General features: G+C 56.4%; 1 protein-coding gene across 2 annotated transcripts in view; it reads left to right on the top strand.

Annotated features, from left to right (window-relative positions):
• Positions 1 to 2416: 2416 nt before the first annotated feature.
• Positions 2417 to 16166, top strand: part of NLGN3 (neuroligin 3) — an 82799-nt gene continuing 69049 nt past the window's right edge. For both annotated transcript variants that reach the window (XM_067547956.1, XM_067547957.1), the window contains exon 1: positions 2417 to 2605. The gene's annotated coding sequence lies outside the window, so the exon portion shown is untranslated. The remainder of the gene's footprint in view (positions 2606 to 16166) is intronic.

Here is a 16166-nt window from a genome sequence, read left to right as displayed (position 1 = left end):
AGGGGCTGAGCAGGGATCTGGGTGGCTAACATGGGGGAGGGGGAAGGCTAATAGCCCAACACGGGCAAGGTCTAAAATGAGTCTCTTGGTAAATTCAGGGAAGTAAGTACAATCTGCATTCACAGGCATTGGACGTTGAGCCTCAGAAAATCAGCATCTCACCAGCATGCTCCACTGTTCACATAAATACTTTTAATTACTATCTGCTCCCACATCCCATATGTTCTTGGGGACAGCAGCAGAGTCAAGAAGTGTGGGGGAGGAGTAGCTAGTGATCAGTCGGCTGCTAGGTACCATTCCCTGCTGTTCACACCCCAGCCCTTTGACTGCTGTTGGCTTTCTCGTCACATGGACAGGTGGGCATGGAGTTTTTCTGAGTCTGCTCTCTAGGGATCAGTGGATCCTTTCCCACAGAAGCTCATCAGTCTGTTTCTGTTCCATAAAGGGGCTACACACAGCCTGCTCCCTTGCAGTATCACTAGGAACGGCGTTACCTTCTCATGGTAACAACTTCATGAAAACAGGAGTCCCAGGGACCGAGAGATGGAGCAAAGGTAAAATTGTCAGGGAGTGCTGGAATCTAAGCAGCAGACTGCAGTGTAATAGATCCTGAATGCAGGTGTGTTCGGGAGAGCTATGGGAGACTGACGCCCCAGAGGTAGATGTGGAAGAGAAAGAAGGGGAGTTTAATAATGAGGGATTCTGGCCTTGCAGGATCCAGGGCTACAGAAGTGTAGTGCAAGAAGCAGTGAGGTGATTGCAGAGCATGGAGGTGGGAGCTAGCGCCATTGTAACTGCTGCACAAATGGTTACACTCTCAGTGCAGGGAAAGAGAGGGCAGAGGCCCCTTGCTTTATGTCAGACACATACAAAGCCAGGGTAACAATATGCTGCAGTGCAATACTCCGGTCTCTGCCGCAGACCAGGCAAGAGAGGCAGTCAGGCCAAGCCAGATTTGCACCAAGGATCTCTAACCAGTAGGTAATGTGACTCATCAGGTGTGTGCTGGGCACCTGGTCCAGCCTAGCATGGCACAGTAAAGAGCATCCTAGCGCCATCCATGTCAGGCAGGAAGGAGAAGCTGCCTTCATCCGCATGTGTTGACTGGTAGGAGAAGTGGCCTGCCAATGTCAGAGAAACAGGGACCCTTAGTGCCAGGAGCCACCTGCTATTTGAATTTGCGTTGTTCTGAGGTGGCCTCTATGGAGGGGGAAAGGTGTGAGAGAGAGACCACTCCCTCGTGAGTGACCACCTTCCCTGCCCAGCATCCCCAGCGTCCTGCGGCCAAGCCCGGCGAGGGCTAGTGTTGCTGTGCCACGGACCATGGTTGGAAGCTGCCAGGCCAAGCTGCTTTGGGAGGCTTCTGCTCTAGCTCCAGCAGTTTGAGAGCTGTGGGTTAAGGCTCTGTCAGAGCTGTCCTGGGAAAAGGCAGGCTGGTAACTCACACCCTCCCCTGGGCTGGTTCCTCACCCCCCACCACTGGGCTGGTTCCCCACCCCCCCACGGCTGGGCTGGTTCTCCACACACCCCAGGCTGGTTCCTCACCCCCCCACCCCGGGCTGGTTCTCCACACACCCCAGGCTGGTTCTGGTTTCTCCACACACCCCAGGCTGGTTCCCAGATTTCCCAGACATCCCAGGCTCCTCAGGTGTGTGGGACTTTTGGCTGCTGTTCCAGGGATGAACAGAGCAAGCTCCAGAGGTTGCACTCGGGCAGGTATCACTGGAGATCCGTGCGTTGTTCTGGGGCAGTCCCATTGCAGCTGAGCAGAGAGGGACTGGGGCTGTCTGGGCTGAGGTGAGGCCTCTCACCAACCAGCCCCACATCAGCCTGGCTCATCCTTGCAGTCACCCACCATCACAGTGCAAGCGCACAGCGAGTGTGCTGGCCCAGCTCTCAGCCAGCCCTGCTCGCGGGTCTGCCCCGCCTGTGGCTAGTGGGGTTTTGGGGTAACGTCCCCACAGCTGTGTCTGATGCTGCCCTGGCCCGGCCCGGCCCCACGGGCTCACAGCTCTCCTGCTCCAGTTCAATGCCCCGTTACTGAGGTGGGGCTCTGGAGAGCCCAGGGCTGAGCGCCCCGGCATGAGGCTGCCAGTCCCTCCATCACCCCTAGGCCTGCAGCCGGTGGTCCGGACCCCGGAGGGGAGCCACAGCCCGACCAGGGCCATGCGCTGCGGCTGCAGACCGGGGGCTAAGGATGGGCAGAGGACGGGGCCAGGCCAAAGGCAGGCGGCCGTGAATGCTGCGGGGCACCCGCCCTCCTGTGGGGCCGGGGGCAGGGGAGGGTGTGCCGGAGGGGCTGCGTGGGGCAGGCTGAGGCAGAGGGGTCGGGGGGTGGGGGGCTGTGTGGGGGCGGGGGGCCGTGTGGGGGCGGCGCCGTGCGCGGGCCCGAGCCGGTTGCCGCGGGGGCCGGACGGAGGCGAAGGGGTTACTGAGCGCGCCCCCGCCCTCGCCGTGCACGCGCCGCGCGCTCTCCCTCCGGCGCGGGGTCGGGCTGGGCTGAGCGGAGCAGCCTCCGGAACCGGCCACCTGCAGCCGCCCGGACCGGACCGGACCGGACCGGACCCGACACCGACATGGCGGAGCCACGCGGCCGCCCCCCCGGGTGAGCGAGCGAGCGAGCGGGGCCCGCCGCTGTCGGGCCGGCCCCGCCCGGCCCGGCCCGCGGGGATGCTGCGGTGGGCGGGGGGCTGAGGCGGCGGCGGCGGGGCCGGGTTGCCCGGGGGCTGCGGGGGCGCAGGGGGCGAGGGATGCCGGGCTGGGCCGGGCCGAGCCGGGCCGGGCTGGGGGGCGAAGGGGGGAGGGGAGCGCCGCGCCGTGCCGCCGGCGTTGCCATGGAGACGGTGTGAATGGGGGATTGTGCTGCGCTCCGCGGGCGGCCCCCGCCCCCCCCGCGCCCCCCCCCCCCCCCGCCATACCATCCCCGCGCCCTCCCCCCGCCCTCCCGGCCCCCGCACCCCCCCCCCGCCATACCATCTCCCCCCTGCCCGCTGGCGGAGGCGCGGCCGCGGGGCTCGGCTGGGCTCGCCTCGCCTTCCCGAGCTCGGCCGGGGCCGGGCCCTCCGCGCTGGCCAGGAGCGGGGCGGGGGCGATACGGTGCGGTCGTCGGGTAACAAATCTGGGGACTCAAGGGGGGCCCAGCGCCCGGCGGTGAAGGAGGCGGGGAGCCGAGCCGAGCTGGCGGGGGGTGGGGTTGGGGGTAGGTGCCCCGTGCCCCTTGGCCCGGCCCCGGCCGGTGTCTGTCCCCGGCCCGGCAGCACAGGGTTCTCCACTGCCCGCCCTACACCTGCCGGGCGGTGCCCGCCCCACCTGGCCTCACCCGGAGGCGTGTGCCCGGCCGGGTGCAGGTCTGGGTCTGGGTGCGGGTGCTTGCGCCAGGCTGGGCTGCGCTGGTGTGAGGAGGTGAAACACCTTTGCTGCCAGGCCTGCGGGCAGGGCTGGGCTGGGCTGGGCTCCTGCCCGTGCAGGCCGGAGCAGGTGATGAGGGCTCTGTTACGGGGCAGGTCTGCGCTGCCCGTGGCGATGCTGGGCCAGGCCGGGCCAGGTGAGCGCAGCGCAGCGCCGAGCCGAGCCGAGCCGAGCGCCCAGCCCAGCCCAGTACACGTGCGTTAGTGTAGCAGTTAGAACTCACTGGGAAGGACCAGTCAAGGTGAAGTAGCCCATTAACACCCCCGGTCACAGGACCGCAGGGGCAGGGCAGGGCAGGGCAGGGCCTAGTGTGTGACAGATGGTTGGACTGGGCCGGCAGCCCGTGTCTGTATTAATGTCTAGCGTCTAGCCCCGTCATGAAGTCAAACGCCCAGGCCTGTCTTTTTAGGTGTCCTTTGAGGGCGAGGACCGATAGGTCAGGTGCAGAGCCACGGCTCAGTGAGGAGTGTTTGTGTTGTGGTGGTTTTGTCTTTTATCCTTTTCCTGTGCGAGCTCACTCGGGCGTGTTGCGATTTTCACTCCGCAGGTTCTGTCCTGTCTCCTCGCTGAGTGACCTGGCTGCTCCAGCCCATGCTCTCTGGTCTGGAGCGCGTAGCAGAGCTGTAACCCACACGCCCTGTCATTGCCGCCCTTCCACTGGCTACAGAACCTCCCCTTTGCTCCTGCTTGTACTGCTCAGCTTCTAGGCTCAGCCCTGCTGATCTCCCCTCTGCCCCTTCCCTGTCTGCAATGCCATTGCTCCCTGGGCATTTCCAGTGTGCCTCTTGCGGGGCTCTCTGATCCAGCTGTATCTTGTGCCTTTGTTGGCTCTCTCTGTCTTACCTCGCCCCCAATAGCTCGTCTGTCTGTCTGTCCGTCCTCCACCACTGCTGGGTCCTCGCACTCTGCATTTCCTTTTTTTGCATCCAGCCCGGCGCCTTCTGCCATGCTGAGCCCCTCCCTCTGGAACTCACCTGTCATTCCCACTGGGCATCCTCTCTCTTCTCAGAACCCCCGCCATGGCACTCTAGGGGTGTGTAATCATTAATTATGATGCATGGCCACTGGGGACAGATGTAAACAGAGCTGTCTAGGAGAAGGCCCTCGCACCAGCAGTGGGGTGGGAATGTCTGTCCAAAGTGACAGAAGAGCGACTGTGACCGGAGGGACTAGATGGGGAGAAGAGACACAATCTATTAGGTCACTAGAGCAAGTCCGGGAGGGCATCTTTGAGCAGGATCCTGAAGTGAATGAGTGGCGGCTCTTCAGCCTGTGTGGGAGCTGGGCAGACACAGCTGCTGGGCCACGGAGAAGCAGGTACCAAGACTGAGGCAAGAGGAGGGGACCTAGGGAAGGTGAACGGAGGATGCCTGGCCAGAATGGGAGGAGCTGTGGAGGAGGTTAAGGTTGTCACTGTTGGGGGGTCAAACATCTTCATTACTATTCTAACAGAGTCCCAGAGGGGTCGCCGTGTTAGTCTGTTTTTAGCAACGCAGCGAGAGCTCTGTGGCACCTTAAAGACTATCATGCCCAAATAAATGTGTTAGTCTTTAAGGTGCCACAGAACTGCCCCTGTTGTTCTAACAGAGGAAGTAAACAGCATGCTTATGGCAACATTCCCGGATGCTGCTACATTGGGAGAAGGCTGGAAGGCCAGAGACATGATCCAAAGTGGCCAGAGAGGCTGGAAACCTTGGTAGGAAATAACAGAATGGGATTTTGCTGGGAAGTAACCCAGAAGAGGGGGGAGAAGGGGCAGAAAGTAGACAGTTTGCAAGGTGAGATGTCTGTCAGAAAGGCCAGTGGGATCTTGGGCTGTATCACAGTGTCCTGCTCTGAGGAGACCCTAGCTGGAAGGTGGTGGTCATGTCTGGGCACTTCAGCACTAGAACAGCTTGGCCAAAATGGAGGTGTTCAGAGAAGAGCCATAGAAATGCTCAGGGGCAGGAGTGATGTCGCTCTTCTAGTAAATGACGAAGGGGCTGGTGACATTTGTCCACCGATGTTTGCAGAGTGTTAACGTGCCTGGTGGAAAAGGCTCGAGTGTGGTATAAGGGATAATAGTAGGAGCATCTTCCTGATGGTAAGATGGGCCAGGCTGTGCCAGGGGAAGGGCTGGGAGCCTCGTTGCTTTAAAACAGGTTGGACAGTATGAAAAATGCCTAGGCATTGGGGTCTGGGCCTTGTGAGCTAACGGGGTTTTCCACCTCTAACTTGGGGGATTCTGCGGGCCAGAATTTACAATGTTTGAGTGTGCAAAACAGTTGGGCAGTGCCAGATCTAACTTGTATGCACATTTGTTCAGGTTGGGTATTTGTGCGCACAGGTTTGCACAAGCAGTTACTAGCTCTGTAGGTGCCCTTGCAGGATTTGCAGATTTGCTCACTTTTGGTCAGCTAAGTGTGAGAGTCTGACTCGGGCTCTGAAGCCCTACAGACATGCAGTCCGTAGTAGTGAAGGCTGCACTGAGGTCCCGCAGCCTCTGGAGCTGGAAGAGCAGTCAGCAGGCTGTGGTCAGCGCAAAGCCCTAAAAGAGGAGGATGTGCAGGATATTACTGGAGAGACGAGGTAACCTTTCCTTGCTGAGAAGTGGAAGGTGTTCGGAGCAGAAGAGGGACAGAGAAGCTGGTGGTTGAAGGCTGGTCTCAGTCTCCTTCCAGCTTGCAGAGTCCCCCACGTTCCAGAGCACTTCCTGCCGTGCAGTCCACAGTGCAGCCCATGGCGTGTCCCTGTTGGGTCCTGCAGCCAGCGTGAGATCTGTTTGGGGGAGCTTTCCCTCATGAGCTGCCGCACTCTTCAGGTGAAGTTCGTGCTTCTCTCTTCTTCCTAGAAGTTTTAAAGCCTTCAGGGCTTGAGAGCAATTCCCAGGCCCTTAATTCTGCTATGCCAGAGAGACAGGGCCATGTGCTCCTTGTGGCAGCCACTTGTTTCTGCCACACTATCTTTGATAAAACAAGGAGAATCCTGTAGCAATATGCCATCATGTGCCAGCAATGCCCCTCTGCCATACACATTGGCCAAACCAGACTGTCACTACGCAAACCAATACATGGACACAAATCAGAGACAAAAAATGGTAACATCCATAAACCAGTCGGAGAGCACTTCCATCTCCCAGGACACGCTGTAGCTGACTTGAAAGTTGCCATGCTTCTACAAAAAAACTTCAGAAACAGATTTCAGCGAGAAACTGCAGAGCTGGAACTGATCTGCAAACGTGACACAATCAGACTGGGTCTGAACAGGCACTTGGAATGGTTCTCTCATTTCAAGAAGTAATTGTCACTGTTCACACATTCTCACCATCTAGTCAATGGTTGTGACTAGGCCTCATCTACTCTAACTGAACTGACTTTGCTAACACCTGCCCTCCCCATGGTTGTATTTCTTACCCTTGGATGTGTATATGTATATATATATACACCCCCTATCTGTGATTTCCACCGCATGCATCTGACGAAAGCTCATGCCTGCAGACATTTGTTAGTCTTTAAGGTGCTATGTTGTTTTTGCTGTATACAGACTAACACGGCTATCCCTCTGGAACTATCTTTGATGGCGCCTGTGCTCCATTCCCTTATAGTCAGTGTTGGTGTGGTCTCCGTGTTCTGTCTGCTGCTTCTGTTATCCCTATAACTGTGCTGCAGGAGGCAGCTAATGGAAAGCTAGAGTAAGGGGCAGGTGGGTCCCTGGAAGGGGTGAGAAATGCCTTGGGTTCCTGTCATCCCAAGGGGAATGCTTTTGGCGTTGGGGAATGTATACATCTCCATTCTAGGCAGAAGCAGAGGTGACGTTTTTGGAGGAGAGGGATTTGAACTCTTAGTTCTCCAGTTTAGTCTCTCTTGTCCCACGCAGCCACCCCACTTTTCCTCAGCCCCTAATATCAGCTAGTGAATCCAACAACCACATGGAGGCCACTCATTAGCTGGTTACTTCCAAAATGATCTGCTGGGAAATAGTTTAGTGCTGACATTGAGAGGTTGCATTTGAACACTGTGCATGCGTTTGCTTAGTTTGCATTTGCGGTCAGCACAGTTGTGCAGGTGGCCACGTGCAGTCAGGGTGCTGAGATGAGCTGGTGCCTGCATGTGTGCCGTTCTGAACGTCCATCTTTGGGTTTGAGCTAACGCCATTGAGGTGGATGGGCCGCTTTGGATCTCTGGGAAGTTGAGTCCAGATGAGCGTAATTAGCAAGTAGTGTGTGCAGTTACCCAGTGTGTGTCAGTGCACACGAAGCCATGGTGTCTGGCACAAGCCGTGTCTGCTTCGAGGTCTCTGCTCAGAGGGGGCCCAGGCTGGAATTGCCTGTGTACGGCTGCAGGGCAGGGCTGAGGAGCCGTGGCAGAGTGCTTGTTGGGGAGCTGAGGAGAGGAACAGCGTGGGGGCTGCAGGTTGGTACCGAGGCACCAGCAGAGCTCTGTGTGGGGAGGGTGTACGGTACAGAGGGCGAAATGACACTGCACTAACTGGTCTAACTTCGTGAGCCCCTGCGCTGTTAACAGGAGCAGATTGTCTGTTCAGCTTCATTGCCATCTGCACAGTGCCCTCCTCCCGCCGCCTCAGAAGGGTGCTGCCGTGTGTATGTAACACGAATGCATAAATAAATGTGCCTGTATTTCTCACCACAGCTGCACGTGTCGCCAAGCCATTTGGGGCAATCTCTGCCTGACTGGAGAAACTGCAGTGAAGCAACAGCTATGGAATGGGGAGTGGTAGATTGGCTGTAATGCTTCCTCTTAGCGCTGTCTGGAACTCTGGGGAAATCCGCAGCAACCAGATGTGTGTCTGGGGGGGTTACTGTGCTGGGATCCCCGGGTCCTGTAGAGCAGTGGCTCTCAGCCCTTCCAGACTACTGTACTGCTCTCAGGAATTGGATTTGTCTTGCATACCCCCAAGTTTCACCTCACTTAAAAACGACTTGCTTACAAAATCAGACATAAAAATACGACAATGGCACAGCACACTGTACTGAAAAATGGCTTCCTGTCTCCTTTTTACCATCTAATTATAAAATAAATCAATTGGAATATAAATATTGTACTTACGTTTCAGTGTATCACATATAGAGCAGTGTAAACAAGTCATTGTCTGTATGAAATTTTAGTTTGTGCTGACTTCGCTAGTGCTTTTTATACAGCCTGTTGTAAAACTAGGCAAATATCTAGAGGAGCTGATGCACCCCCTGGAAGAGCTCTGCGTACCCCTGCTACAGAGATGTCACTATCTTGGCATACCATGAAACCTGCACAACAGGCCCTGCCTCCGCTCAGGGAGCCTGCAGAGAGAGGTACTGTCCCTCCTGCCCAGGAGCGTCTGCTGCTGGTACGGTGCTGGCAGGAGGGTGGGGTGAGCTCCTCCCTCTGCACTAAGCCCTGTGTAAACAGGTGGCCTAACCCTCCCCTCTCCTTCATCCTGGGGCTGCATTGTTCCTGGCTCGGCAGGTCCCTTCCGCTGTGCCGCGCCGGCTCTCTCACCTGGGGCCCTAGTTACATGGAGGCCACTGATCTCCTCTTCCCAGCAGGCCTGCGTTCAGTTGTCTCCAGCCCTGCTGCTGATCGGAGTGTGTTTTGGTAACAGACACATTACTTGAAGTTGCTTTAGTGCTATGTCAGCATTGGTGTCCCCTGGCATCTGCCTGGCAGCACTGCCTCTCCACGGCTTCCTCAGCCATCGGGAGCTTCTGCAGGGAGCCCTGGCGGCAGCATCCTGCAGAACTGAAATCTGTTAGTCACTAAAGTGCTGCAGGACTCTCCTTGTTCTTCCTGCCTTGCTTCTGGCCTGGGGCTACCCTTTGGCAGGCATTGTGGGACCTTTCAGCGTAAGAACAGGGTCTTGGGCTCAGCTTGATCTGTCCTGGTCTGCTCTCCCCACCCGTACCCTTTACACATGTTCTGGAAAGTACGAACACCTCAGACTTGCCACTGGTTCTGTGTTAAATCAGGGAAAGACTTGGGCATCATGGTGAGCAACAAGCCAATGAAATCTGAGCTCAGTGTGTAGCCGCTGTGGGGAAATCCACTGAGATACTGGGATGCAAGGAAGTAACAGGAGAATATTCTAGTGTTATGGTCTAAATCAGCAGACACTGCGCCACTGGCCAGCCCATCTCAAAGGCTGGGGCAGGGCTTGGAGGGGGTCAGAGACTGGTGGGGAGAAGAATTAAAGGTTGGGAGAGACCATTTGGATGGAGTGAGAGAAATCATTGGGGCTGGTTAAAGAGCAGACAAATAAGAGGGGGAGAGAGAGGGACCCAGAGCGATGACTGGTTTGGAGAAGGGAGATCAGGCATCCCCATTCACCCTGGCTCAGCACGAGACCAAGGGCCAGTGCAGGGACACCGGAGGGCAGCACACTTAGATGGAGAGAAGGAAATGCTTTTTCACACAACCCACGATTGATCTGTGGAACTCACTGCAACAAGGTCTCTCTGAGGCCAGGTGCTTCGCAAGGCTCAGAAGACAATTAGACTGTGAGATGGTGACAGCCAGAGTCCCCGTAGGTCAGACTGAAAGGGATGTGAGTCTTCATTCTTCAGGGTACGAGGCAAATGCCAGCTGATGGGTGTTTGTTAGAAACTTCTCTTTAGGGAAGGCTGTTCTGTTTGGGGGCAGGGCTCAAGTCCCGTGCTGGTCTGGCAGTCCCTGTGCTCCTGTTTCAGAGCTGTGAGGGTGGTTGGCCTTGTTCACAGAGGTGGAAAGATAGAAGATTGAGTCCCAGGCCCATTTTTTTGGGAGGTGAGGGAGGTGAATGCCCCTCCCAGCAGCTTGGCTGCCTCTTCCCAGGGTCAGGCAGACACAGGCAGTATCTGTACATGTCCATAGTACAGCTACCTTGGGTTTTCTGTGCCTAGGTGTGCGGATAGCAAGGGGGACACGACCCTTCTGTCTGTCTCCCCTCTTTTCTGCCTTCCTCCCTGTCTCTTGATCTCTTGTCAGCACTGGGCCCCCGCGCTGGAAAGCAAGGGGGTTTGAGGTGAAATGCTATCTGATCCCAGGGAGGCTTTGGTTGAGAAGTGGGGCAGTTTCATGGAGTTTTGGAAACCTCCAGAGAGTGCCTTTTATTGTATTGAACTGCAGAAATAACTGTTATTTACTGAAGATATTTACCAGAACCGTGCTGTGCCGTGCGGCTGTGAACTGGCACTGGAGTGCTGTTCCTCGGGGCTGCTCTGCCCTGTGTGTCAGGGGAGCTGCTCCGGTCTGGGCCTCGGCTCACAGCTCAGCAGAGAACAAGCGCTGTCCGAATGCGGCCCTTGCTGTGTGTCCTGCAAGAGACTGGAGCAGGCGGTTGTAGCCCTCTCCCCCCACTGCAGAAGGAGGGGGGCAGGGAGAAGAGAAGACAGATGCAGCGGGGGAGCGAGCGACAGTTCTTCAGCCACCTGTGTCTTATTCAAGGGCACATGAGTGTGAAATTCAATTTGTAGACGCAAGCTGTGGCTGGTGAGGAACTATGGGCCGCTGTGTCTGCTGGAGCCCAGCAGCCTGGGAGCGCTGCAGCCTGTATGCATGGTGCAGCCTGCCTGCCAGCTCTCGGGAGGCTGACGTCACCTCGGCGGAGCAGTGGCTGCTGCAGGACATGTCTGCTTGAAGTCTGGTCAGGTTCTCCCCTGTGTGAAGCCTTCTGCCTCCAGCCAGGAGCTCCCCTCCCTAGGAGCTGAGCTCATGCTGCTCTGGCGCCTCCTGAAAGCACCTGGTAGATGCTCCAATGTGTCTCCTGGCCACGGCCTGGCGGGCCCAGGGACCGCGCTGGTAAGAGGGCTGAGATAGTGCCCAGCCTGTGCTGAGGGGCGAGGGGTGCTGAGCGTGAAGCCTGCACTGTGTGCACCACGGGCGTGCAGGGAAGCTGGGTGGGCAGCTAGCCTCTCTCCCTCCCGTTGGGCTGCTTCTGTTGCTCTGTCCCTCTCCTGTCCCACTGCATTTCACAGCAGGTTTGTCAGCGGGATGAGACTGGGTGGTACCACAAAGGTGAGCCCTGCCCAGGTGGAGGGCAGGCTCATGCTTCTGCTGGGGGCTGTTGTGGCATGGAGTCCCCCTTTCCTCAGCCCCCAGCTGGGCAGAGCAGGCTGAGTGCTCACCCTGCTCTCCTGGGGCGTTGGGGTGGGAGATGTCCACAGCTCTCCCCGGCAGGGGTTCTCCCCCAGCTCCAGGTTGTAGCATTTCTGCTTCTGCCTCCCCACGATGCGCTGAGTGGGCTTTGCCTGCGTCAGGGACCCACCGGTGGGGGATGATGGTAGCTCTGGCGAGGCAGGAGGTGTTGTCTCCACTGCCCTGGTGTCTTGCTTTGCTGCTGCTGTGTCGGTGACCTCCCAGTGGCAAGAGAGGCTCCTGTCTGAGCAAGCAGCCTCAGTTTGACACATCCCGAGGAGGGCAGCTGCTTGTCTGAGCATGGGTGGAGTCCATCGGGCCATTGCGCAGGCTCTGTTGTCAGCAGGCGCCTGTCTGAGTGCAGGAGGAAGGCTAGGGAGGGACCTGGGCTAGGACAGGTCTTATGTGCTCTGGGCAGGAGCTGACGGGCTGGCACAGGCTCTTCTGGTTTTGAGTACTGGGAAACACATTTTAATGCAGCCAAACAAAAGGCCATACAGCCAGGCACAAAGAATGTAGTCACGCTTTTGAGATGTGGTCTGCGTCTCAGAATGCAGCAGCTCTGCAAAGGGTAAAGGCTGTGGAAGATAGCCTGCACTAGGAGCTCATGTTTCACTGGTTACCTAGGGTGAGCCCCATCCTGGGAGGAAGAAGAGGAGAACTTTAAGTAGGAGTAGGAAGATGAAACCGCCTCAGTATACAGCATTCTGAGACCACCACTGCTGGACATTGGGTCTGGATCTGAGTCAGGAAAACCTTCCTTCTAGCAAGAGATGAGGGAAGCGCTGTCTATTCCGTTTACTCCAGAGGTGAAGGTGAAGAGGTTGTTTGATCTCAGACACTCCAGAGCTGTTGGGTTGAGTGTGCGAGTAGTGCTGGGGGTCCCTTCTGGCTTTACACTCTGACACGAAATACCCGTGTGAGGAGCAGATTTCTGATAAGAGACGGAAAAGGCTGGCCCAGTGGCTGTTCATTGCATCATGCATGATGCCACTGCGAATGGTAACGAATGGTTCTTGGGCCAGGGACAAAGTAGGTGAGTCTATGGCCTGTCAGGCAGGGCGCTCAGCTGTGATATGCAAGGTCAAGTTCAAGTCCCTGCTCCTCTGACTAATTATTGTATACAAAATGGAGCACTTTCAACCGAAAAGAGAGTCCTACACCAGGATAGCCCATACCCTAGTGGCTAGGGCACACTCCTGGAATGGGGGAACCCCAAGTTCAAATCCCTTCTCCTCCGGCAGAGGGGGGGATTAAACTGGGGTCTCCAGCAACCCCAGTGAGCATTCTAACCCCTTGACTAATGGCCCTAAGGGAGGGCCACCCCCTCGCAGATTCCAGGGCTGGACGGGACCATTCTGATCATCAAATCCAGCCGTTTCCAACCTGTGGCCCGCGGGGTCTTTCAAAGTGGCCCGCCGCTCCCCTCCCACAGGCTGCAGACAGGAGCCCTGAGGACCCAGGCAGAGTGCGTTGCCACGGGGCTACAAGACCGGGGCAGGCTCCTTGCTGCCGCCAGGGGGACGGGAGATCAGCGCCGCCCTCCCCTTGGCTGTAGCAGGGAAAACAGGGAAAATGGGTCCCTAGGCGCTGGGGTCCTTGTTGGAGCCAGAGGGAGGGGAGCACTGATCTCCTGCCCCCCCTGGCTGCAGAAGGGAGCCATGGCTTAGGGACCCAGGTGGAGCGCACGGGGCTACAGGACACATGCAGTTTCTTTGCTGCAGCCAGGGGGACGGGAGATCAGCGAGGAGGCAGTCTCTTCATTGAACTCCTTCCGTCTGGCTGCAGTGCGGGAGAGAGTACTGCTGTTGGAGTGGCCAGGACCCACCATGCTTGAGGAGGGACAGGACCCTACAAATCAGTGCCTTCCAGTTTGGCCTGCACTTAGCAGGCCACCCACCGCGACTCAGCTGCCAGGCCATGTGCTCCAGTGTGTAGTGACAGTCACTGCTCTACACTAGTGCTTTGTCTGTGTGTGACACACTGCGAGTAATTTGTAGGTGTAAAATAGTGAGTGTAAAAATGAGCACGGGAGCATCAAACTGTTTCCTTTACATACGTAGTGAGTTGTAGTCCTTACTGGTGTGCACATCAATACCTGAGAGCGTCGATAGTCTGGTGGCCTTTCATACTTGTAAAAATGAGATTTGTGGCCCCTGAGACAAAAAGATGGGGACCCCTGCTCTAGTATGACCTCCTGCATAGCACGCGCGAAAGAACTGCCCCAAAACAGCTCCTCGCCCTCCTCTCCCTGCCTCCGGGCGTCTTGTTTGCTTTTCGGAAAAGGTCTGAAATGGAAATGAAAAATTTTGGGTAGAAACATTTTGTTTTGACATTTGCAAAATGTTTTGATTTTTTTCAGCTCAATTGAAACTATTCAGTGTCTCAGATGACGTGGTGAATAGTTCTGGGTTGGCAAAACCTGCGTTTTTCAGTGAATAAACCATTGGTTCAAAAATATCTTCCCTGCTCTAGTTCTGGGCTGGCTGCAGGAACTGCTGGGGAGTGTCTTTGGCCAGTGTTCCATAGGGGTCAGACTGATCCCTTTTGTCTGCCCTCTGCAAATCTGTGAAATGGAGCTGAGGTACACTGCCAATGGGGCATTGGCTGGACATGGAGCATCCCGGCTGCTCTTTCTGCAAGGGGGCAGAAAGCCAGAGCACTGGGCAGTGTGGGGGTACCTGATGGCCTTGGCCTGGTCCATGGAAGCCCCTGTTTGTCCTTCCCTTGGTCTTGGCTTTTCCTGTGGCAGCCGAGGGAGTGCTAAGCATTGCCCGGTGGGAAAGCTGGCCTCAAGCTGCCTTCTCTGCTGTGTCTGGCAAGTGATGCCTGTGTCTCTGGCAGGGGAACATTCATGTGTGGGGAGTTTAGAAACGTGCCAACGGAACGCGTGTCCCTCCTGCCACCCACAGCCCAACTGGAACACTGGCAGTGATGCAGCAGCCCAGCCGTGGGACACGAGCACAGGCAATGCTTCCTGTTTTACTCTGATAGGGACAGGCGTCTCAGGGTTGGGCTGACGAGAGCGTGGCGTGAGGCCTGTGAGCCACTGGGAAAATGTGTCGGCAGCTCGGTCACCATCAGTCTGTTTGCACCCCAGCCCTTAGCTGTGCGTCTGCAGTGTGAACCTGCCGCCATGTTATCCAGTGAGTTTAAAAACCCCCACGTACTTATCTCTGGGGCAACAGCAAGAGTTTAAAATACCTGAAAAACTGATGAACCTTGTAGAGTGACGGCAGAGCAAGTTACAACCTCCATTCTGCCCCTTGCAGAACGACACAGGAAGATGCTGCACAGTATTGTGTTTTGTGTGGAGAGTGAGTCTGGGGTTTTTTGATGAGTTCTACATTCATGTAGCTACCTGCCAAATGGTCGGGTTTGTGCCCTGTGCTGTGCTTATAGGTGATGAGAGGCAGCGTGTGCTGCTCTGTGAGCTCCATCGACCCCACAGGAACAGTGGGACACCCCTCTGATTGGGGGACCTTTGGGTGTGGTGGGTCTGTCAGTAATGCTGTGGGGGGCGGTGGGTCACTAGCGGCACGGGGGGTGCATGCACACATAGTTTGTAGGGTAGGGAAGGTCCATGCACGTTGGTGGGGCTGTCAGTCACGCAGCGTGGGGTGTGTGCTAGGGATGTGGCTTTGCGTTGCCCATTCTCGTCCTTTAACAACCTTAGCTGACTTTCACGCCGTGTTTGAATAACGGGTTTGCAAAGCGTTGCATTTTACACTTCAGATGATGTAGAACACGTACACTAAACATCACAGTTGAGGAGAAGCTCCTGGGTCAGCTCTCTCCCACATGCACCCAGTGGGCTGCATGCAGTAGTGGATGCTGCACAGCTCCGCTCCATTGTAGCAGCCAACCGACAGCCTGCCCATATTCCCACAGGCCAGGAAATGACTCCTTATGTAGTTCTGGCACCATAAAGCAGCCCAGCCCAAGACCTGTGAATCCAGCCCCTGCTGGTCCTGGCTAGTGCAACAGTCACTAGCAACTGGTCCCATACCTGACCAAAAGAGTCAATGCCTCATTCCTCCCCAACAGTCTGACCAACCACCGTGGACATTCAGTCCTAACCAGCGACCCTGGTGACAAATCTCCTATTCCAAGCAAGCGCATTTCGATAGTCACCAAAGGCCAACGATAGCTCATCTAACTGAAGCCAGTGTCCTAGGCATGGCACTCTCTAGACTCAGGCGAGGACATGGAGCTGAAACCGCTACAGTGGCACCAATGGATGGTCTCCTGCTATCAATGGATGGAGGCAGACATCCATTCTCATCCTCCTGGACACTGCATCATTTGACACTGTTGACCGTGAGATACTGCTGTCTCGCAGGATCCACAGCAATTCACTAAAATGGTGTGAGTCCTTCCTGGCAGGACACGCAGAAAAACGTAAGAATGGCCATACTGGCTCAGACCAACGGTCCATCTAGCCCAGCATCCCATCGTCTGACAGTGGCCAGTGCCAGAGGCTTCAAAGGGAATGAACAGAACAGGGCAGTCATGAGGTGATCCATCCCCTGTTGTCTAGTCCCAGCATCTGGCAGTCAGAGGCTAGGGACACCCATAGGACAGGGTTGTGTCCCTGGCCATGTTGGCTAATAGCCAGTAATAGACCTAGCCTTCATGAACTTACCTAATTGTTTTTTGACTTAATTATGGTTT

Source organism: Emydura macquarii, unplaced genomic scaffold, assembly GCF_026122565.2.
Source record: "Emydura macquarii macquarii isolate MOO-44397 ecotype Brisbane River unplaced genomic scaffold, CSIRO-AGI_Emac_v2 contig_1253, whole genome shotgun sequence".
In the NCBI taxonomy this organism is placed as follows: Eukaryota; Metazoa; Chordata; order Testudines; family Chelidae; genus Emydura; species Emydura macquarii.
This window is presented reverse-complemented; position numbering and strand designations above follow the sequence as displayed.